Raw genomic sequence first — 23,571 nt, 5'->3', positions numbered from 1 at the left:
TTTGGGATTCCTGTGATATTGACACTTCAATACCTTTCTCAAACCAATGTCTGGTTTGGTTGGGTCCTAATGGTGAGATATGTGTGTGTCTTCTGGGCTTCCCAGGTGGCACTTGTGGTAAAGAACCAGCCCGCCAATGCAGGAGTTGTAAGAGACATGGATTTGTTCCCTGGGTCCAGGAGGATCCACTGGAGGAAGGCATGGAGCCCACTCCAGTATTCTTGTCTGGAGAATCCCATGGTCAAAGGAGCCTGGTAGGCTATGTTCATAGCGTCACAAAGAGTTGGACACAACTGAAGTGACTTAGCATGTGTGCACGTGCATGTAAGTATCTTTTGCCTCTCTTGAATATATATGTATATATGTGAAAGTCGCTCAGTCGTGTCCGACTCTTTGTAACCCTATGGACTATACAAGTCCATGGAATTCTCCAGGACAGGATACTGGAATGGGTAGCCTTTCCCTTTTCAGGGGATCTTCCCAACCCAGTGATTGAACCCAGGTCTTCTGTATTGCAGGCAGCTTTTTTACCAGTTGACTCACAAGGGAAGCCCTTCTTTTGAGTATGGAACTTATCATAAGCCCCTGCCCCTGAGAGAGACTCAAAAGGCCTATAATTCCCTGGAATTCCTCATTTTTTATTTTATTATGTTGACCAACATGACCTTGAAACACTTTCTTTCTTTTTTGTTTTTCTTAAATTTTTATTGGAGTTTAGTTGAAGAGAAAGGTACACCCATTTGAATGCAGATTTCCAAATAATAGCAAGGAGAGATAAGAAAGGCTCCTTAAGTGAACAGTGCAAAGAAATAGACTAAACAATAGAATGGGAAAGACTAGAGATCTCTTCAAGAAAATTAGAGATAGCAAGGGAATATTTCATGCAAATATAGGCACAATAAAGGACAGAAATAGAACCTATGGACCTAACAGAAGAGATTATGAAGAGGTGGCAAGAATACACAGAGTAACTGTACAAAAAAGGTCTTAATGACCCAGATAACCATGGAGGTGTGGTCGCTTATCTAGAGCCAGACATCCTAGTGTGAAGTCAAGTGTGCCTTAGAAAGCATTACTACAAACAAAGCTAGAGGAAGTGATGGAATTCCAGCTGAGCTATTTCAAATCCTAAAAGATGATGCTGTTAAAGTACTGTACTCCATATGTCAGCATATTTGGAAAACTCAGCAATGGCCTCAGGACTAAGGTCAGTTTTCATTCCAATCCCAAAGAGGGGCAATGCCAAAGAATGCACATGATTGCACCACATGTTAGCAAGGTAATGCTCAAAATCCTTAAAGATAGGCTTCAGCAGTATGTGAATTGAGAACTTCCAGATGTACAAGATGGATTTAGAAAAGGCAGAGGAATCCGAGATCAAATTACCAACATCCTCTGGATCATAGAAAAAGCAAGGGAATTCCAAAAAACACCTACTGTGTGGATCACAACAAACTACGAAAAATTCTTTAAGAGATGGGAATACCAGACCACCTTACCTGCCTCCTGAGAAACCTGTATGCAGGTCAATAAGCAACAGTTAGAACTGGACATGGAACAACAGACTGGTTCCAAATCAGGAAAGGAGTATGTCAAGGCTGTATATTGTCACCCTGCTTATTTAACTTCTATGCAGAAGTTAAATCTGGGAAATCATGGGAAATGCTGGGCTGGGTGAATCACAAGTTGGAATCAAAATTGCTGGGAAAAATATCAATAACCTTGGATATGCAGATGAACCACCCTTATGGCAGAAAGCAAAAGGAACTAAACAGCCTCTTGATGAAGGTGAAAGAGGAGAGTGAAAAGCTGGCTTAAAAGTCAACTTTCAAAAAATGAAGATCTGGTCCCATCATTTCATGGCAAATTGATGGGGAAACAATGGAAACAGTGACAAATTTTATTTTCTTAGGCTTCAGAATCACTACAGATGGTGACTGAAACCTTGAAATTAAAAGATGCTTGCTCCTTGGAAGAAAAGGTATGGCAAGCCTAGGTAGCATATTAAAAAGTAGAAATACCATTTTGCCAATACAGGCCCATCTAGTCAAAGCTGTGGTTTTTCCACTGGTCATGTATGGATGTGAGAGTTGAACCATAAAGAAGGCTGAGCACTGAAGAACTGATGCTTTTGAACTGTGGTGCTGGAGAGGACCTTGAGAGTCCCTTGGACAGCAGTTCTACCCTGAATTTTCACTGGAAGGACTGATGCTGAAGCTGAAGCTCAAATACTTTGGCCACTTGATGGGAACAGTCGACTCACTGGAAAAGACCTTGATGCTGGAAAAGATAGAGGGCAGGAGGAGAAGGGGGTGACAGAAGATGAGATGGTTGAATGGTATCATCGACTCAGTGGACATGAATTTGAGCAAATTCCAGGAGATAGTGCAGGAAAGGGAAGCCTAGCATGCTGCAGTCCATGGGGCTGCAAAGAGTCTGATGTTATTAGTGACTGAACAACAAGTTGAAAAGTCCTAAAATTGTTTTCAATTTAAAAATTGTATTACTGAAACCTGTTCCTTAAATGTAAGCTCTCCAAAATCATTTCATTGTCTGTTAATATTAGCTAATTTTTTTGTTTTCTTCTTTTTTTTTTTTTTTGCTGTGTCATAAGGCATGCAGAGTCTTAGTTCACTGGCCAGGGATGGAATCCATACCCCTGTAGTAGAAGCTGAGTCTTAGCCACTGGACCACCAGGGAAGTTCAATATTTATCTTGCCTTTTTATAAGGTCATTGAGAAAGAGAAAATCGGAAATGTATGCAAGGATTTACAATATTTCATGCTTTTTCTCAAATTTCTAGATCTTGTTCTTTAACATCAATTAGTATTTCTGAGCATAGCAAAATTACATTGCAGTAGTTTAACAGCTTTTGCCCTTAATTTATTTTATTTAATTTGTGGTAATTAACTTTATGGTGTTTTCATTGTTGTCTTTAACTGTTTATATAATGTCCCAAGCATCTCAGCAGGAATTGCTTTATGAATCAAATTTTCACTCTTTATTGTTATTTATAAAATGTTAATGGCTCCTATTTAAGGCATGTGTGATTAATAGCTGATAGAATGTACTTTTATAACAGCACTGTTTTAATCTGTGAAAATCACAAGAAAAAGAGTTGCAACATGCCTCAGTTATCTTTCAAGGCATAGCTGTGTGTATGTGTGTGTGTGTGTATGTGTGTGAGACTGGTATTCATTTTGGGCCAAAGTAAAGTTAACTCTTTTTCTCATTTGGATAGTTTATGGTCTTCCAATCGAGATAACTAGGTACATAAGATTAAACAAGCAAAGTCCATTAGCCACACTGCAGAAGATCATGACAAGTTATATGTAAACTTTAGTAGGAGTGACATTTCTAAATAAATATTCAGAACTCTGTGAAAACTAAGTAGAGTGTCATATTCCAGGACTTCCCTACAGGAATTCAAATCAGCTGCTTTTTATATGATACTTGTTGCTTGGCTAACCATGTGCTCAGTCTTATGGAAGACGTAAAAGAAATTAAAAAAACTAGTTTCTCCTCTATTGGCGCTTATAATCTAGCATATTGTTGGCTTTTAGCAAAGCTCTACACTTCATATTTCTTTTGAGGAAGAGTAAGAAGAGGAGAAATGAAACTACCCATAATGATGAGGGTAGTGTTTTGAGTTCTAATAGGTTACTTTAAAACAGTGGAAACAGTGTCAGACTTTATTTTTTTTGGGCTTCAAAATCACTGCAGATGGTGACTGCAGCCATGAAATTAAAAGACGCTTACTCTTGGAAGGAAAGTTATGACCAACCTAGATAGCATATTATAAAGCAGAGACATTACATTGCCAACAAAGGTCCGTCTAGTCAAGGCTATGGTTTTTCCAGTGGTCATGTATGGATGTGAGAGTTGGACTGTGAAGAAAGCTGAGCACTGAAGAATTGATGCTTTTGAATTGTGGTGTTGGAGAAGACTCTTGAGAGTCCCTTGGATTGCAAGGAGATCCAAACAGTCCATCCTAAAGGAGATCAGTCCTGAGTGTTCATTGGAAGAACTGATGCTGAAGCTGAAACTCCAATACTTTGACCACCTCATGCGATGAGTTGACTCATTGGAAAAGACCCCTGATGTTGGGAGGGATTGGAGACAAGAGGAGAAGGGGATGATAAAGGATGAGATGGTTGGATGGCATCACCGACTCGATGGACATGAGTTTGAATAAACTCTGGGAGTTGGTGATAGATAGTGAGGCCTGGCATGTTGCGATTCATGAGGTTGCAAAGAGTCGGACACGGCTGAGCGACAACTGCACTGAACTGAGGTTACTTTGAAAAACTAATAATTAAGAATTAAAATTAAATTTTACTGTTAAATAAATTTGAATTGATATCTAGCAAATAATCAGAGAAGGGTACTGTTCCTAAATGCACAGCTCAAGGTGTAGTCAGGAAGTGAACACACCTGCATGACTGCCTTCCAGTGATGAATAGAACATTTCCAGCACCCTAGAGGCCTCACCCCTGTGCCACCCTCAGACACAAGTCTTCCTCCAAAGGAAGATACCAGTATCTTGTTTTTCTGTTAGTAAATTGTGCCTGTTTTCAAAGTTTGTGTTAATGAAAACATACCATGTATCTTCTTTTTAAAAATATTATTTTATTTATTTATGAATACTATGAAACACTCCATCATGTGAAAAAGCTGCAATTTGTTTACTGTCAGTGGACATTTGAGTTGATTCCAGTTTTTAGTTGTGGCAGCATGGTACTGCTATGATCATTCTTATATGTGTTTTTCTGTATACATTAAAAAGTATTTCTGTTGGGTGTGGGAGGGCTGGGTCTCACTTAGGTACAAATTTAGATTTTGAAGATATTGCCCAATAGTTTTCTAAAGGTTACCAATTTATGCTATGACAGGTAGTGTATGAATATTTCTATATATTCTTGTCAAACCTTAGCATTTTGTTAAAGCTATTTGTTTGGGTATGTGGTGGTTGTGGCTGTGCTTCGTGTTTCCTTGATGAGTGATGACTTTGAAACATTTTTTTTAAACATGCTGATTTCCTACTGGGAAATTCCATTTGTAAAGAGTCTATTACAATTGCTTGCTTACTTTCATGTTAGATTTGTCTTTTTCATTGATTTGCAAAATATATATATTGTATACATTTTGCTTGTGCTTATGATTTTAGAAGACAAAGGGACTAAAATTCAAAATTTCAGTTCCCTCTAGTAGTTGATCTCATTTAAAATTTTTTTAAAATTTATTTTCATTGGAGTATAATTGCTTAGCAATGTGTGTTAGTTTCTGCTGTACAACAGTTGTGACTCAACCATATGTAGACGTGTATCCTCTCCCCTGGAAGCTCCTTGTTCCATCCTGCCCCTATACGTCGCCACAGAGCACCAGGCTGAGCACCCTGTTCCATACAGCGGCTTCCCACCAGCTCTCTATTTTACATGTGGTAGTGTGTATATATCAATGCTGCTCTCCCAGCATGTCCCTCCTGGGTATTTGTGTGTGTTAGTCGCTCAGGCATGTCTGAATTTGCGATCCCATGGACCGTAGCCCACCTCCTCTGTCCATGGAATGCTCCAGGCAAGAATACTGGAGTGGGTAGGCATGCCCTTCTCCAGGGGGATCTTCCTGACCCAGGGATTGAACCCAGGTCTCCTTCAGTGCAGGCAGACTCTTTACCATCGGAGTTACCAGGTAAGCCCAGTGTGTCCCAATTTGTCCTTTCCGGGAGTGGCTCCAAGTGACACTGTTTCCCCCCCCACCCCACAAAGTTGCTTCACTTCACCACCATGGAGCCACAGTCTTCTCTCCCTCTCCAGCCCATTGTCTCCTGCGGGTGTTGACTCTCAGTGACACTCTATGTATGTTTTCATGTATTGCCAAATCCTACTTTGTAATTATCTAGATTAAAAGCCTAAAATTACAGAAAAACACCATAGTTTATTGGATATTGCTCAGAAGGACCAGTTTTCTTTTACACATGGAGGCAAAAGTTGAAACAATTATTATATTTTAGGGAAAAAGATATTTGAAAACATTATAATATGAGAGGCTTCTCAGTTTAGCGTCTTTTTAATGACTTGAGAACTTCAGTGAAATTAATAGCTTTCTTTTGTAAAGAAATATTTTATGTAAAGCCAGGATATTTGGGATCTCTTAATTAGTGTCTGTGTTGGTAAGCCCACACGGAAGTAGAACGTAATGTCTGTTTATGAAACAGTTGAGTCCTACAGGCAGAAGACATCTGTGAAATCATTGACTGGGCTTCTTGACTCCTGGAGTGCTGGGGTCGGGTGGGTGCAGTGACAGGTGCCTCTACCCAGAGAGGCTCTGAGACCCTCTCCCATGAGGACAGCTAGGCTTTCCTCTGTTGTCCTCATTGGCTTCAGAAAGAGTTCCTTCAAACACAGGTTGAAGCTACTCTTTTAAAATTGTGTATCTATTTTTATTTTATTTTTTGACTTTATTTAAAACTTTTTAAAAATCGGAGTATAGTTTCTTTACAATCTTGTGTTAGTTTCTGCTGTAGAGCAAAGTGAAGCAGCTATACATATACATATATCTCCTCTTCTTTGAATTTCCTTCAGATTTTGGTCCCCACAGAGCACTGAGGAGAGAGTTTGCTATGCTTTGCAGTAGGTTCTCATTAGTTATCTGTTTTATGTGTGTGTCCTCAGTTGCTTCAGCCATGTCTGACTCTTTGTGATCCTGTGGACTGTGGCCTGCCAGGCTCCTCTGTCCATGAGATTCTCCAGGCAAGCGTACTGGGGTGGATTGAGATGCCCTCTTCCAGGGGATCTTCCCAACCCATGGATTGAACCTGAGTTATGTCTCCTGCATTGGCAGAAGGTTTCTTTACCACTAGCACCACCTGGGAAACCCTATTTTATACTTTGTAATTCTCTAGATTGAAACCCTAAGATTACAGGAAAACTCCATTGCTTATTGGATATGGCTCAGGATCAATAGCGTGTATATGTTGATCCCAATCTCCCAATTCATCCCACCCCCCACCCCCACCCCTTTCCCCATTAGAGGCTGTCATAGAGAGTGAAGTGAGTCAGAAAGAGAAAAACAAATATCATATATTAATACATATATGTGAATTCTGAAAAAAAAATGGTATAGTCACTCTTATTTACAAAGCATAGAGACACAGACGTAGAGAACAAAATAAAATGGTGTGTCTATTTAAAATCCTTCACTTCTGGACAAGACAGTGGAGTTGGTGAGGTTCAGTAATTTGGTGGAGGCCACATACTGCCAAGGAACAGTCAGGACTGAAATCCAAGTTTGCTCTCTGTAATGGTCCAAGACTTTGCATCAGCTGCAGTAAGATCCTAATGAGTCAGTTATGTCTTCTTCCTTCCCACTTCCTGACTCTGAGAAATATATTAATGCAAGTTAATTAGAGAAGCAGAGGGAGGGTTTGTGCCAGGAAAGGAGTGTTACTCCACATGCTTCCTGCTGTTGTATGCATCCCTGGGATCCCAGCTTGTCTGATATTCATGATCATGAATTTGTAGAGTATTTCCTTTCCAACACATAGCCCTCTGACTAATTTGGTTCATAGTTTTATTTAAGTAATTATGAATTTTGTATTCTCCTACTCTCTGGTATACCGTTTTACCCACTGTAGGTGCCTAATATTGGGCTTGTTACATTGGACCTATTAATAGTTAGGACTTTTTCTTGTTTTCTTTGCCAGCTCTCCTTCCACTTTTCTCATTCTTGCTGTTTGCTGCCAGCATATTTGACAGAGGGTAGCCGGGAGAGGGGGGAGATGGGGAGATGTATTTTGAAGTTAAAACGTAGAAAACCTGATGGATTGGCTATGTAAGGTAAAAGTACAGGAGGAATCAAAAGTTTTATGGCTTAAGCAACTGGGTGGATATAGGGACAATTTCTATATGGAGAAGTGGGCAGAGAGTCAACATGTGCTTGACAGCGAGGATTTGGATGGAGGGCCAGTGGAGACAAAATTAGGGGTTGAAAATGGAGATTTTCTCTCCTTCATTCTTATATCAACCGCTGGAACGATCCACATAAATCTCTAAACCTGTTTCCCTAAGTCCAACTGAGTACCACAGCGCAGTGTTTCACCCACTGGGATATGTACTTATGGGCTTCCCCAGTGGCTCAGTGGTGAAGAATCCTCCTGCAGTGCAAGAGATGTGGGTTTGATCTCTGGGTCTGGAAGATCCCTTGGAGAAGGAAAAGCCTACCCACTCCAGTATTCTTGTCTGGAAAATCCCATGGACAGAGGAGCCTGGTGGGCTACAGTCCATGAGGTCACAAAAGAGTCGGACACGACTTAGTGACTAAACAACAACAACAAAATACTTAACTATATAGGATATCACAATGAAGTCATAAGCTTTATCTTTGGAAGGACAAGCTAAGGAGCTAAGGTAGGGAAATACCATTGGTCCTTCTGCTTGCCTTATATCTATATAGACATGGAATTAGAAATCCTTGGCATCCCTGTAACCTGATTTATGAGAGCCTTAAGTTGTATCACAGATAGGTTCAAGGAAACATGGGAAGGTGGGGCATCCCTGTCTAGCATGTTGTTGTCATAGTTACTCGTTTCACAAATTTTTGTTTATTTAATTTGCCAGTTTTATTCAGAAGTAATTGACATACACCTCTGTATAAGTTTAAGGCATGTACTATAATGATTTCATTCATATATATTGTGAAATGATGACCATAATAGGTTCGACTCACATCTGTCTTCTCTTATAGATTCAAAAAATAAAAATAAAAGTAAAGAAAGAAACATAGGGAAAAGTTCTCTTTGTGATGATAACTCTCAGGGTTTACTCTTGTAATAACTTTCCTATATATTCTACAAAGTGTGTGCTCTGTGTGTGTACAAACTGTATATACGACTGTTTGCGACCCCATGCATTGCAACCCGCCAGGCTCCTCTGTCCCCGGGGTTTTCCAGGCAGTGATACTGGAATGGGTTGCCATTTCCTCCTCCAGCGGATCTTCCCAACCCAGGGGTTGAACCCGTGTCTCCTGCGTCTTCTGCAGTGGCAGACAGATTCTTTGCCACTGAGTCATTTGGGAAGCCCATATTCTACAACAATTAGCTATAATCATGTTGTACCTTGTATCCCCAGTACTTACTTATCTTATAATTGGAAGTTTATACCTTTTACCACCTTCCTTCAATCCCCTGTCTCGTTCCTTCTACTACTGCCAGCATTTGGTAACCACAAGTCTGATCTATTTTTCTGCAAATTTTTGTTTAAAATTTCATATACATGTAAATAAAATAAAATGGTATTTCTCTTTCTCTGCCTGACTTGTTTCACTTGGCATAATGCCTTTAAGGTTCATCTGTGTCACAAATGGTTTCTTAGTTTTTATGACTGAATGAAATTTCACTATTTATAACTTCTTTATCCATTCATCCATTGATGAACACTTAGGTTGCTTCCCTGTGTAGGCTATTGCAAACAGTGCTGCTGTGAACATGGGGGTGCAAATATCTTTTTGAGCTAGTGTTTTTATTTCCTTTAGCTGTAGTCCCAGAAATGGAACTGCTGGATCATATGGTAGTTTTACTTTTTTGAGGGGTCTCCATACTATTTTCCATAGTGGCTCTACCAATTTACAATCCCTCCGAACAACTGCAGAGGTCCCTTTTCTCCACATCCATAAAGTATTTTTGATATGGCCATTCTAAGGTGACGTCTCACAGTGCTTTTAATGTGCCTTTCCGTAATGACTAGTGGTGTTGCACATCTTACGAGACACTCAGTGGCCTTTCGTGTATCTTCTTTGGGGAAATGTCTATTTAGGCCCTTTGCCCATTTTTCAGTTGAGTGAGTTGTCTTTTTTTGCTATTAAGTTGCATGAATTATTTATGTATCTTGGATATTAACCTCTTACCAGATGTATGGTTTGCAAATATTTCTTCCCATTCTGTAAGTAAGGGAGATTTCAAGTATTTTTTGAAATCCTTCTACATGCCAGGCTCTCATTAAGGCGCTGAGAATAGAGCAGGGAAAAAGACTAAATCCTTGCCTTTATGGGAGTTAAATTCCAGAATGTCAACTATGTCAGTGCCCTCTTCACAAATTTGGTTGCCCATTTCTGTAGCATAACATTAAATTTTTTTTTTAATTTATTTTATTATTGGAGTGTAATTGCTTTACAATGTTGTATCACTTTCTGCTGTACAATGAAGTAATCAACTGTATGTATATATATATTCCCTCCTTCTTAGGCCTCCTTCCCGCCTTCCTCACCTGGCCCCCTAGGCCATCACGGAGCGCCCACCTGAGCTCCTTGTGCTCTATACCGGCTTTCCACCAGCTGTCTGTTTTCACACACGGTAGTGCATATATGTCAGCGATACTCTCCCAATTCAGCAGCACAACATTTAGCCTTTTGCTTAAATCAGACACACCTACTACTTGCTGTTTCCCAAATCACACACATTCTCACTTAGGTTCATTTGCTTTTGCTCGGTCTCTCACCCGCCTGCTCCTCTGTTCCTCTAAGTGGGCCAGCCTGACCAATGCAGGACCGGTGTTACCACAGGGGGATGCTGGTCAGCAGCCAGTTCTAACGGGCTGATGTTTGTGCTAGACCAGTTACTCACCATTCCACTGTTAGCTCTGCGCCCACCCTTCCAGGCTCAGCTCAAGTCTCTCTGTAGCCTTTTCTGGCTCCTTCCTCAGCCTTCAGTGATCTCACCTTCATGTAAACTGCTGGTGCCCACGGGTTTATCCCACTTAGTTCACAAAGCTCACAGACTTTCTTATGACATCTTACATACAGTTGTTTGCATTTTATTTAAAAAAATTGACTTAGACTTTTGTCTTTTCTTCCAAAATAGATAACGTGCTCCTTGCACAACTCAGACACTAAATCTGCACTTTGTGATTGATCAATGCATCAGCCTGGACTCAGCAACTCTTAACTGTCTGCTGGGGACTTGCAGTGGAGAGGGACCTCTCTGCTGATTTTCTGTGTCAGTGTGCTTATCTTTAAGCAGTTCCATCCTCCAGGGCCTTCTCCTGCCCCCAGCTCCTGACTCAGAGCCATCCGCTGTCACCTTTTCTTGAGGGGACATTAGCATGCCAGCACCCCTTAGGATGCTTGGCTGGTTTTCTGCGTTAAGAGGACAGTGGGACGTCTTGCCTGCCAGCCAGTTTAATGCGGGCTGACACTGCTGGCACAGTGAATTAGGTGGAGGAGCCAGCTGCCTCGGAGAAGAGTCCATCCTATGGGAATTAAAGCAAGAAAATGACGGAGTGCGAGACACCTTTGTTCTCAACTTATATTTAGATGCAGAGAAGGTGGTACTTAAGCCGGAGCAGAGGATGAGTTCCGATTGCTAATTGCTAAGTGAGGTGCAGTGTTTTAATTTAATTTCCAGTCATTTGTAGAATTAGGCAAATGAGGTACATATTCTTTGCTCTTGCCCATGATATAAGGCTGAATACTTGAGAATTAATTATTTTTGGATGTGCCAGATTTGTCATTTTAAAACTGTAACTCCAGTAGTTTTTCCCGTCTGGGTAGAAGCCAAAGGAAAAGTGTGGTCGCCTTTTATCTAAGAGTGTGTGACTACAGAGTCATGACTACCATATGGTAAAGCTGGTTGACAGATTTACTCAAATAACCCCCCAATTATTTAACAAATTTCGAATATTTCACTGCAGTTTGATGGTCTAGTCAGCTACCTGAGCAATCACACTTAGAGTTTTGCAACAAGCATCTCCATGGAGTTCCATAGAGCACTTAATCTTCCTATTTTTATTTTCCAGTAATATTTCCTATTTTAATATTCCTACTCCAGTTCTAAAGTCGTGTGAGCACAAAGTAGTGTGCATTGGTGGAACTGACTTTCTGGCTCTAGGGGCAACCGTGATGCATCTTGGATAATCCTTTGGAAGTGAAGTGAAAGTGTTAGTGACTCAGTTGTGTCCCACTCTTTGAGACCCCATGGACTGTAGCCCACCAGACTCCTCTGTCCATGGGATTTTCCAGACAAGAATACTGGAGTGGGTTACCATTTCCTTCTCCAGGGGATCTTCCTGATCCAGGGATTGAACCCAGCTCTCCTGCAGTTTCTTTACCATCTGAGCCACCAGGGAAATCCTTTGGAAGAAAAGGACAGTTTCAAATGTAAGAAGATAGCTCAGTTCAGTCACCCCATTAATCAGCCCTTCACTGAGCATCCAGAATGTGATGCACTCAGCTTGCAACCGTGAAGTTCAAGGAACAAGGCAGGGGTTCACTCCTCAAACTGAACATTTCAATCTTTGGGGAGATGTCAAAAATATAGATGCCTTGGCCCCACTTTGTGGCTCAGTGGTAATGAGTCCACTTGCCAGTGCAGGAGACATGGGTTCCATCCCTGGCTCGAGAAGATCCCCTGGAGAAGTAAATGACAACCCACTTCAGTGTTCTTGCCTAGGAAATCCCAGGACAGAGGAGACTGGTGGGCTATACAGTCTGTGGGGTTGCAAAGAGTCAGACAGGACTGAGCGACCAAACAACACTCCCCTCTTTCCAGGCCATTGTCATCTTGGGTTGAGTAACTTTGGTATAAAGTGTAGTTTGGTGCAAGGCAGTAGGAGTCTAATTTTTATCTATTTATGGGCTTCATTTACATCTATTACTTTGACTTTTTAGCTCCTTACACAGAAACCTATGATACATTTCAAGTGAGAGGCATGGACAATGTAACTGCTGAGTTTAAGGGAGGAACAGATAGTTAGAGGCTGGAGATAGGATTCGAATCTATGCTTTAAGAGTGGGTAGGCTATAAATAAACACAGATGTGAGAACAGGACATTTTGAGTGGAAAACTAGCATAAACCTCAGCTCAAGTGTATAAACTCAAGGCAAGAATGTGTAAGTTATGTGCTAAGTATTATCTTGATATTAGTTTGAAAATTGTGAGAAATCAGGTGGGCCTGCATAAGAACTTGGGCCCAAAGATCTGACTTTGAGTTCTATACTACCACTGAGTAACTTTTCACTTCTCTGAGCTCCAGGTGCCACCTCTGCTGAAAGTGGGACAAGAGTTCTTCTGGGCTTGTTTGAAACCAGGGAGGAACTATGTATACAAGCACTTGATAAAATCCAGAGCCCTACCCAATGCTAGATGTTTTAATATTGTCTTTGGGGAGGGAAGGTATTGAGTAGAGGAGTGATGTGTTAAAATTTTTGTTCATTCATCCTGTTCATGAATGAATACAAAAAATAGCTAAAAATAAGTATTCATCATCACTGAGTTACTTTATGTCATTGTGTTTAGGGACTGGAGGCTCACCGTCAAAAGAGAAAGGCCCCACAGCTGCCCACTATGGCTGCAGAGCCTGAACCCGACAAACCGGGAAGTGAGTATCAGTACTTACCTAACAACTCAGTGACCGGCGCATAACAACTCTATTAGTTACGAACTCTCAGAGTGCTAACTTTATTGGCAAACCTGTAAGAATCCATCTCATTCCCTTTATTTGAATATAACCGACTTTTGAGAGATGTAGAGCAACTCTTAACTGAGTATGCTGTCTGATGCAGTCTTCAGTAGTCATGTATGGCTATTAACTGCTTGAAATGTGGCTAGTCAAAGTAAGGAACTGAGTATTTGATTTTAATTCATTTTACTTTCAATATAAAACCTGATAATTCAGTTATTGGAACACTTTTAAGCACGTTTGGAGCAACGTGGGCATGTGAGCCTATTTTTTTAAGTGGACATTTTATAAATAGAGATAAAGTTTCTGCTGCTAAGTCACTTCAGTCGTGTCTGACTCTGTGCGACCCCATAGATGGCAGCCCACTAGGCTCCACTATCCCTGGGATTCTCCAGACAAGAACACTGGAGTGGGTTGCCATTTCCTTCTCCAATGTGTAAAAGTGAAAAGTGAAAGTGAAGTTGCTCAGTCGTGTCCAACTCTTAGCGACCCCATGGACCGCAGCCTACAAGGCTCCTCCATCCGTGGGATTTTCCAGGCAAGAGTCCTGGAGTGGGGTGCCATTGCCTTTACCGAGAGATAAAGTATTTCTGATATAAATTTGGCATCTGAATTGAGATGTATGTAAGTGCAACATACTTACAGGATTTTAAAGACAGAACAAGAAAAGGAATGTAAAATATTTTGTTAATTTTTAATATTGATTAATGTTGAAATGATAGTATTTGTATGTTTTATTGAAAATGTCCTATTACATGTTATTAAAATTAATTTCATCTCTTTTCATTTTGAAAATATGACTACTAGAAAATTTTAAATTAGAAATGGGGTACACAATATACTTCATTTAGAGCTGCTCTAGATTTGGCTTCCCTGGTAGCTCAGTTGGTAAAGAATCTACCTGCAATGCAGGAGACCTGGGTTCGATACCTGGGTGGGGAATATACCTGGAGAAGCAAATGCCAACCAACTCCAGTATTCAAACCTAAAATTCCAGTGGACAGAGGAGCCTGATGGGCTGCAGTCCATGGGGTCTTAAGAGTTGGACACTTAGCCACTAAACCACCATTGGACTTGGCAACATTTCAAGTAATCTTAAATTTAGGCTTATGTGGGCTGATTGAGAAACGTTTGGTGCTGAACATTGAGCTGGGATGATTAAGATTTTCTGTTCTGTTATTACTTTCACTTGGCTCCTGTGACCCAGGCAGTCTATGATACAGGCCAGCTGACATCTGTCCAGGGTTACAAATACAGAGTGCGGTGTAAATCACTTTAACTCTCTTCCTATTTGGATAATACAGCACATTTTTCAAGATGGAAAGGGCAGAAAGGGAGGATGATCCAGGAAGTGGAGGAGGAATGTTCTTGAACTTCATTTTGTCTTTGGGTCATGCCCATAATTACTTAAATTAGATTTGAAGTCTTGTTTCTATGAGCTTGGAATTCCCCTACATCTTCTTAGCAACCTAACCCCAGTCTGAGAAATACTACTGTAGTGATTTTTTTTGGGGGGGCGGGGTAAATTGTAAAGTCTCCCTGAGGTACATAAGAAAGTTATTAATCATTTATTGTTGCAAAGAGAATAAGACACTTTGTTCAAGGAGAATATAATTGGGGAAGTGAGTAACCTTGTATCTATAAGAGACAACAGGTGCCTTTAAGTTAAAATTGAAAAGTTGAGTCTTCATGCAGTATGGGTTGTGGAAAAAATTGTTGAATGTAGATTCTGGGTGATGAAAAGCCATATGCCACTTGAAATTTAGATTTTGCTTGGTTTTAAGATTCTTTCTCAAAAGAAATTAGAAATAAAATTTGTTTTCTTTGCTTAAAAGTCATGGAGTTGAATGTAAACTATTTTATTGGAGGTGTCTTTCAGGGCATTTCTTCAATTTCTAGTTTCTACAGCTCTGCTCAAGAGCTAGTTAAAGGCTCCCAGTTCTAGCTTCCCTCTCCCTCTTCTAAGTTTCTCTGGTCCCCCAACCCTTTGTTTGTTTTGTAATTGTTTGCTGTGTGTTTGTTATTTTTAACCAAGGAATTTTTTCCTACAAAATAAAACTTAGGAAGGAAGAGCTTAGATATGTAAAACAGATAAAACCTAAGCTGCTCTGAGTAAAGAGGAACCCCCAAGGCAGTGAAATTGATGAAGCACAACTTTAAAACTGCTGCCTGAGTCTGGATTTGATTCATTGTGTTAATTCTCTTGGGATAGTTCCTGTTTTAAATCTTACCTCTAATAATACAATGTGAAAAACCTTATATCTTTAAAGGGAAATTCATACTGAGTGAACTGGCAATAGCAGGTGTTAGTGATGTATGTTGGCCTCTGTGACAGTATGATACTAAATGTCATGATACTCATTTACAATTTTTTTCTGGTGTTAGGCTCTAAGACCCTGGAAGGCTGGGATACTAAGTTGTCCTATTTATTTCAATGCGTCTAGCACCAAAACAGCACTTAGGACTTAGTAGATGCTTAGAAAATATATACTGAACTGAGTCTTATTGAATATGTGTGCTAAGTTGCTTTTGTCATGTCCAACTCTTTGGGACCCTATAGACTGTAGCCCTTATTTTTTTTTTTTTTTTTTTGCATTTCTTTCCCATGGGGATGGTCTTGATCCCTGTCTCCTGTACAATGTCATGAACCTCTGTCCATAATTCATCAGGCACTCTGTCTATCAGATCTAGTCCCTTAAATCTATATCTCACTTCCACTGTATAGTCATAAGGGATTTGGTTTAGGTCATACCTGAATGGTCTAGTGGTTTTCCCTACTTTATTCAGTTTAAGTCTGAATTTGGCAATAAGGAGTTCATGATCTGAGCCACAGTCAGCTCCCGGTCTTGTTTTCGCTGACTGTATAGAGCTTCTCCATCTTTGGCTGCAAAGAATATAATCAATCTGATTTCGGTGTTGACCACCTGGTGATGTCCACCTGTAGAGTCTTCTCTTGTGTTGTTGGAAGAGGGTGTTTGCTATGACCCAGTGTGTTCTCTTGGCAAAACTCTATTAGGCTTTGCCCTGCTTCATTCAGTACTCCAAGGCCAAATTTGCCTGTTACTCCAGGTGTTTCTTGACTTCCTACTTTTGCGTTCCAGTTCCCTATAATGAAAAGGATGTCTTTTTTGGGTGTTAGTTCTAAAAGGTCTTGTAAGGCTTCATAGAACCATTCAACTTCAGCTTCTTCAGCGTTACTGGTTGGGGCATAGGCTTGGATTACTGTGATATTGAATGGTTTGCCTTGGAAATGAACAGAGATTATTGTGTCATTTTTGAGATTGCATCCAAGTGCTGCATTTTGGACTCTCTTGTTGACCATGACAGCTACTCCATTTCTTCTAAGGGATTCCTGCCCACAGTAGTAGATATAATGATCATCTGAGTTAAATTCACCCATTCCAGTGCATTTTAGTTTGCTGATTCCTAGAATGTTGACATTCACTCTTGCCATCTCCTGTTTGACCACTTCCAATTTGCCTTGATTCATGGACCTAACATTCCAAGTTCCTATGCAATATTGCTCTTTACAGCATCAGACCTTGCTTCTATCACCAGTCCTATCCACAACTGGGTATTTTTTTTTTGTTTTGTTTTGGCTCCATCCTTTCATTCTTTCTGGAGTTATTTCTCCACTGATCTCCAGTGGCATATTGGGCACCTACCGACCTGGGTAGTTCTTCTTTCAGTATCCTATCATTTTGCCTTTTCATACTGTTCATGGGGTTCTTAAGACAAGAACACTGAAGTGGTTTGCCATTCCCTTCTCCAGTGGACCACATTCTGTCAGACCTCTCCACCATGACCTGTCCATCTCGGGTGGGCCCACGTGGCATGGCTTAGTTTCATTGAGTTAGACAAGGCTGTGGTCTGTGTGATCAGATTGGCTAGTGTTCTGTGATTATGGTTTCAGTGTTTCTGCCCTTTAATGCCCTCTTGCAACACCTACTGTCTTACTTGGGTTTCTCTTACCTTGGACGTGGGGTGTATCTTCACGGCTGCTCCAGCAAAGCGCAGCCGCTGCTCCTTACCTTGGACAAGGGGTATCTCCTCATGGCTGCCCCTCCTGAACTTAAACATGAAGTAGCTCCTCTCAGCCCTCCTGCGCCTATGGAGCTGCAAATGGTTGTCTGAGGAGGCCTTACAAATAGCTGTGAAAAGAAGAGTAGTGAAAGGCAAAGGAGAAAAGGAAAGATATACCCATTTGAATGGGTTCCAAAGTTCAGAGTTCCAAAGAATAGTAAGGAGAGATAAGAAAGTCTTCCTCAGCGAACAATGCAAAGAAGTAGAGGAGAACAACAGAATGGGAAAGACTAGAGATCTCTTCAAGAAAATTAAGAGATACCAAGGGAACATTTCATGCAAAGATGGGTTCAATAAAGAACAGAAATGGTATGGACCTAACAACAGAAGCAGAACATATTAAGAAGAGGTGGCAAGAATACACAGAAGAACTGTGTATTAGTGGAGGTGATGAATTCCAGTTGAGCTATTTCAAATCCTGAAAAATGATGCTGTGAAAGTGCTGCACTCAATATGCCAGCAAATTTGGAAAACTCAGCAGTGGCCACAGGGCTGGAAAAGGTCAGGTTTCATTCGAATCCCAAACAAAGGCAATCCCAAAGAATATTCAAACTATTGCACAGTTGCACTCATCTCACACGCTAGTAAAGTAATGCTCAAAATTCTCCAAGCCAGGCTTCAGCAATAAATGGTGAACTTCCAGATGTTCAAACTGGTTTTAGAAAAGGCAGAGAAACCAGAGATCAAATTGCCAACATCCACTGGATCATCAAAAAAAGCAAGAGAGTTCCAGAAAAATATCTATTTCTGCTTTATTGACTATGCCAAAGCCTTCCACTCTGTGGATCACAATAAACTGTGGAAAATTCTGAAAGAGATAGGAATACCAGACCACCTGACCCACCTCTTGAGAAACCTATATGCACGTCAGGAAGCAACAGTTAGAACTGGACATCGAACAACAGACTGGTTCCAAATAGGAAAAGGAGTACGTCAAGGCTGTATATTGTCACCCTGCTTATTTAACTTATATGCAGAGTACATCATGAGAAATGCTGGGCTAGAAGAAGCACAAGCTGGATAAACCTCAGATATGCAGATGACACCACCCTTATGGCAGAAAGTGAAGAGGAACTAAAAAGCCTCTTGATGAAAGTGAAAGAGGAGACTGAAAAAATGGCATAAAGCTCAACATTCAGAAAACTAAGATCATGGCATCTGGTCCCATCACTTCATGGGAAATAGATGGGGAAACAGTGGAAACAGTGTCAGACTTTATTTTTTTGGGCTTCAAAATCACTGCAGATGGTGACTGCAGCCATGAAATTAAAAGATGCTTACTCCTTGGAAGGAAATTTATGACCAATCTAAATAGCATATTAGAAACCAGAGACATTACTTTGCCAACAAAGGTCTGTCTAGTCAAGGCTATGGTTTTTCCAGTGGTCATGTATGGATGTGAAAGTTGGACTGTGAAGAAAGCTGAGCACCGAAAAATTGATGCTTTTGAACTGTGGTGTTGGAGAAGACTCTTGAGAGTCCCTTGGACTGCAAGGAGATCCAACCAGTCCATCCTAAAGGAGATCACTCCTGGGTGTTCATTGGAAGGACTGATGCTGAAGCTGAAACTCCAATACTTTGGCCATCTCATGTGAAGAGTTGACTTATTGGAAAAGACCCTGATGCTGGGAGGGATTGGGGGCAGGAGGAGAAGGGGACGACAGAGGATGAGATGGCTGGATGGCATCACCGACTCGATAGACGTGAATTTGAGTAAACTCCGGGAGTTGGTAATGAACAGGGAGGCCTGGCATGCTGCGATACATGGGGTGGCAAAGAGTCGGACACGACTGAGTGACTGTACTGAACTGAACTGAGACTGTAGCCCTCCAGGCTCCTCTTTCCATGGGCTCTCCAGGCAGGAATACTGGAGTGGGTTGCTATTTCCTTCTCCATCATTGAATGTGTTAGTACTTTTTTGTTTTTGTTCCGTCACTGAGTTGTGTCTGAGTCTTTGTGACCCCATAGTCTGCAGCATGCCAGGCTTCCCTGTCCTTCATCATCTCCCGTAATTTGCTCAAACTCATGCTCATTCAGTCGGTGATTCCATCCAACCATCTCATCTTCTTCTGTCACCTTCTTCTCCTGCCCTCAGTCTTTCCCAGCATCAGGGTCTTTTCCAATGAGTCAGCTCTTTGCATCAGGTGGTTAAAGTATTGGAGCTTCAGCACCAGTGCTTCCAATGAATATTCAAGGTTGATTTCCTTTAGGATTGACTGGTTTGATATCCTTGCTGTCCCTTGAAAGATTCTCGAGTCTTCACTAGCACCACAGTCCGAAAGCATCAATTCTTTGGCATTCACCCTTCTTTCTTTGCTTCCTTCTTGCTTTTTTAACACCTGTGAAATCATGCACAGGTGTTCAGACACTGACTCCGACTACATAAGCATGGGGGGCCTTAGCCATATGGCCATACATCTTTGTGCAGGCAACCTTCTTAGTAATCTGTTGTGAAGTCTCTGAAGAATGCATCCTGTTTGTAGAAAATAATGGGAATCCTGTTATTAAGGGCAGCTATTTTGTTATGATTATAAGAAACACATGTTTGTTTGTCCCCAGGTGTTTCTGGATGCAGGAAACACTTGCTTAATGATTACAATCAAGAGATGGCCAGTGGCTCATTCCCTGTCATAGATTCCATAATTAGATCTTCTTCAGGTGTCTTCACTTCAGAGATTAACTAGAGCAACTGTTCCGATTCTATAAAGCATTGAGAGAAATCTGAAGTTCTGTGAACTATTAATCACAATAGCATTAAACTGGTGATATATGAAGAGTGAGTTTAAAGAATATAAAATAAGTGTAAGAAAATATTTTAGGCTAGTGAAATCTCTTGGTATTAGATATTCATTTTCTTTCTTTATGGTGATATTAATATTTACACTCATGTTTTAGATCAGTTTAATATGACTATTTCAACCTCTTCATGAACTTTATTATAAAATATTTGTTATTGCTTATAATGACTTTTTATTGCATTTTGGGGATTTAGTAACTTGAAACCAAAGTATGAAGAGATTTCATTATTTGCAAACCTATTCATGAATTAGTTTTGGATAAAAAGAACTATAATAAAACCAGATTTTTTCAAACTAATTTAGAAAGTTGAAATTTATCTTTGTGCTATTGAAGTAATGAGGATTGATTAATTAAATTAATTATTTAAACACTGTTGGGTAAAATTTAGTCCAATGATAGTAAATCATACAACTATAACTACAGTAATAATAATTGATCACATTTGAAAGTTTATTATGTGTCAGGCCCTGTACAAAATGCTTTGTAACCCAGTCCAATGTAATCTCCAAAACAATTCTGTGCAATATGTATTGTTATTATTATCTCTATTTCACAAATGAGAAAATGAAGGTTTAAGGACAATAAAATATAGTTCATGAACAAATTGAAATTCAGAGCAAAATAGTACAACTCAGGAATGAGAGCTCTTAAAAATCATTTTATATGCTGTGGATATGTATTTGCAAATAGAGCTTTAATGACAGACTTTTTTTTTAACAGAGAAGGAGGAGACCTTGACAGCTCCCTTTTAATAATTGAAGTTATAATGCACATTTGAACTTATAAAAGCTGCATGCTTACATACTTATCCCATTGTGAACAAAGAAACAAAAGTCTCAAAGATTATTAACTGGATGAATTCTTAACATCAAAGTTGTTTAATTTCTTGCAATTTTAGATTCATTTGTTGAACATATACTTATCCTTGAATATTATAAAAATAAAGAACACACTATCTTTGCCTTTTCTGAGGCCTTGAGATATGACTTGTCTTGTGATGCCTTCAATATTTAACTCTTTGTTTCAAAGGCTACTTTTTAGTAATGTGAGAAGATTATAACAGTTGCCTCAGGACCTTAGATGAGAGTGAGGGCCCAGGACTGCTCATTTGGAGTCAAGGTGCCAATATCTTCGGTAGGACCATCTCTAGATCTGTGTGAAGTCATTCTCGTTTGGTGGTGGCTGCCCTTCTCTGCCCCTTTAGGAAAATGCCAGGCCTTGTTCTGATGGTGAATACTGAACGCACTGGTCAACAGAGAGCCCAGCGAGGAGCAAAATGCTGCCTTGGGAATTTAAGTTCCTCTGTCAAAGGATAAATTTTAGTCATGAAAGGGAAAACAGAATGGCTCTCTCAGCACATTACAAGAGGGGCAAAATGATTGCTGGCTTGAAATGAAGGTGTCTTAATCTGTCCAGGATGCCGTCGCAAAATATCATAGTGTGGATGGTTTATAAATAATAACAATTTATTTCTCATGGTTCTGCAGGGTGGGAAGCCCACGATCATGGCATCAGCAGATTTGAGGTTTGGTGAAGGCCTGCCCCCTCATTAATGGATGTCTTCTCACCATAACACTCACATGGTGGAAGGGTGATATCCAGCTCTCTGGGCTTCTTTTATAAGGGCACTGATCTCACTCATGAAGCTCCACTCTCATGGCCTAATCACTTATCAAAAGTCCCACCTCCTAATACAATCACATTGGGCATTAAGTTTCAACATATCAATTTTGGGTGGATGTATATACTCAGTTTTAGCAGAAAATGTCAATGAAATGTGAGTACTCCACTAGGGTGACCAGCCATACCTCACAGGAGTCTCCAGAACTCACAAGGACTATGGGATGATTAGGAAAAGTAGCAGATGTGTTAAAAAACAAAACAAAACCCAAACCAAAAAGCAGCAAGCGACTCTGGGGACCAGCCAGCGCCTGTGGGCTTCCAGCATGACTGACTTTAGAAGGCGTTTGGCCTCCCTGTGTCTCAGAGCTTTCCCTGAAAATGAAGATGAGGTCATCTCTAAGGTCTTATGTGGAATGAAAATACAATGACTTTTATGAATATACATTTTCACCAAAAACTAATGACTTAATCGTTTTACATGTTAGTAAATGAATATTGTTTGTCATGTGTGACGCATGACAATATTGTAATTATAAGTAGTTGTAGGGGAGTTTTGATTAGTTAGAGGAAGGAAATTAAAGGAGGAAAGGTTGTCTTGAGAAAAAAAAGAGGACAGTTTGTGGAGTCACAGCTTGGAACAGATCACTGCCTTTGACGGAACCAAGTGGTCTGGTTAGAAACCCCTTCAAAATAAATTTCAGTTGAAACTTGGTGTAAGAGGCAATTTTAATTCCTTAATTTCTGCCTCTTCTATATGAGGACAGTGCGTCCTATGACTTTGAATGGTGACATTTATGTGAACCATTTTGTAATTTACATGTGACTTTGTGTTCCAGTTTATTCGAAGAGGATGTCCACTTCTTCACAAGTGTGTGCATGAAGTCTTGACAACTACTTTTGCAGAGAAGAAAAAAAATCCGTCAATCACTGTCCTTAGAAATATGTAGGTAGCCCTGAACGTGGGCAGATACAGTGGCAAATGTGGGAGCACAGGGAGGTTCAAATTTGGCAATGGCTTTACATACTTTCCATGGGTAAGAGAAGATGGAGGGGAGAAGAGAGGGAGCAAGGGGAGATGCCTTTCTGGAATAACTGCAGAGTGACAGCCTCGTCCCAGTGATGGGATATCTTAGTAGATGCTTTCTCTCCTAACCCAGCACTGTTTAGGTGGGTTAAGAGTCTAGTTGTTCCTCCCATTCAATGCTTGGTTCTCCCTCCTCAGGATATCACTGCCCCAAAGTAACAGTGGCCAGTGGCCCACAAGTCTGCATGGTGAAAAACAAGGGGAAATTTTGTGAAGGAATGAAGAGTTTACTCCAATGTTTCATTATGAAATTTTCAAACATATAGCAAGCTTGAAAGAATTTTAAAGCAATACCCATAGGCCTACAACCCAGTGCTCACTGTTCATATTTTACATTATTTGATTTATCACATATTTATCTATCAAACAACATACATAACCTTAGTCAGTATTCAATATTTTTAAATAGTTTTCTTTTAATGTAAAATGTACAACAATGAAAAGCAGAGATCTTAATATATATTCATTGAGTTATGATAATGTACCTGTGTAATCTACTGTGTATTAAGATATAGAACACTGTCATCTCCCTGG

This window comes from Muntiacus reevesi, chromosome 13 (genome assembly GCF_963930625.1).
Source record: "Muntiacus reevesi chromosome 13, mMunRee1.1, whole genome shotgun sequence".
In the NCBI taxonomy this organism is placed as follows: domain Eukaryota; kingdom Metazoa; phylum Chordata; class Mammalia; order Artiodactyla; family Cervidae; genus Muntiacus; species Muntiacus reevesi.
The sequence above is the reverse complement of the archived record's forward strand: the minus strand, read 5'-3'. Positions refer to the sequence as shown.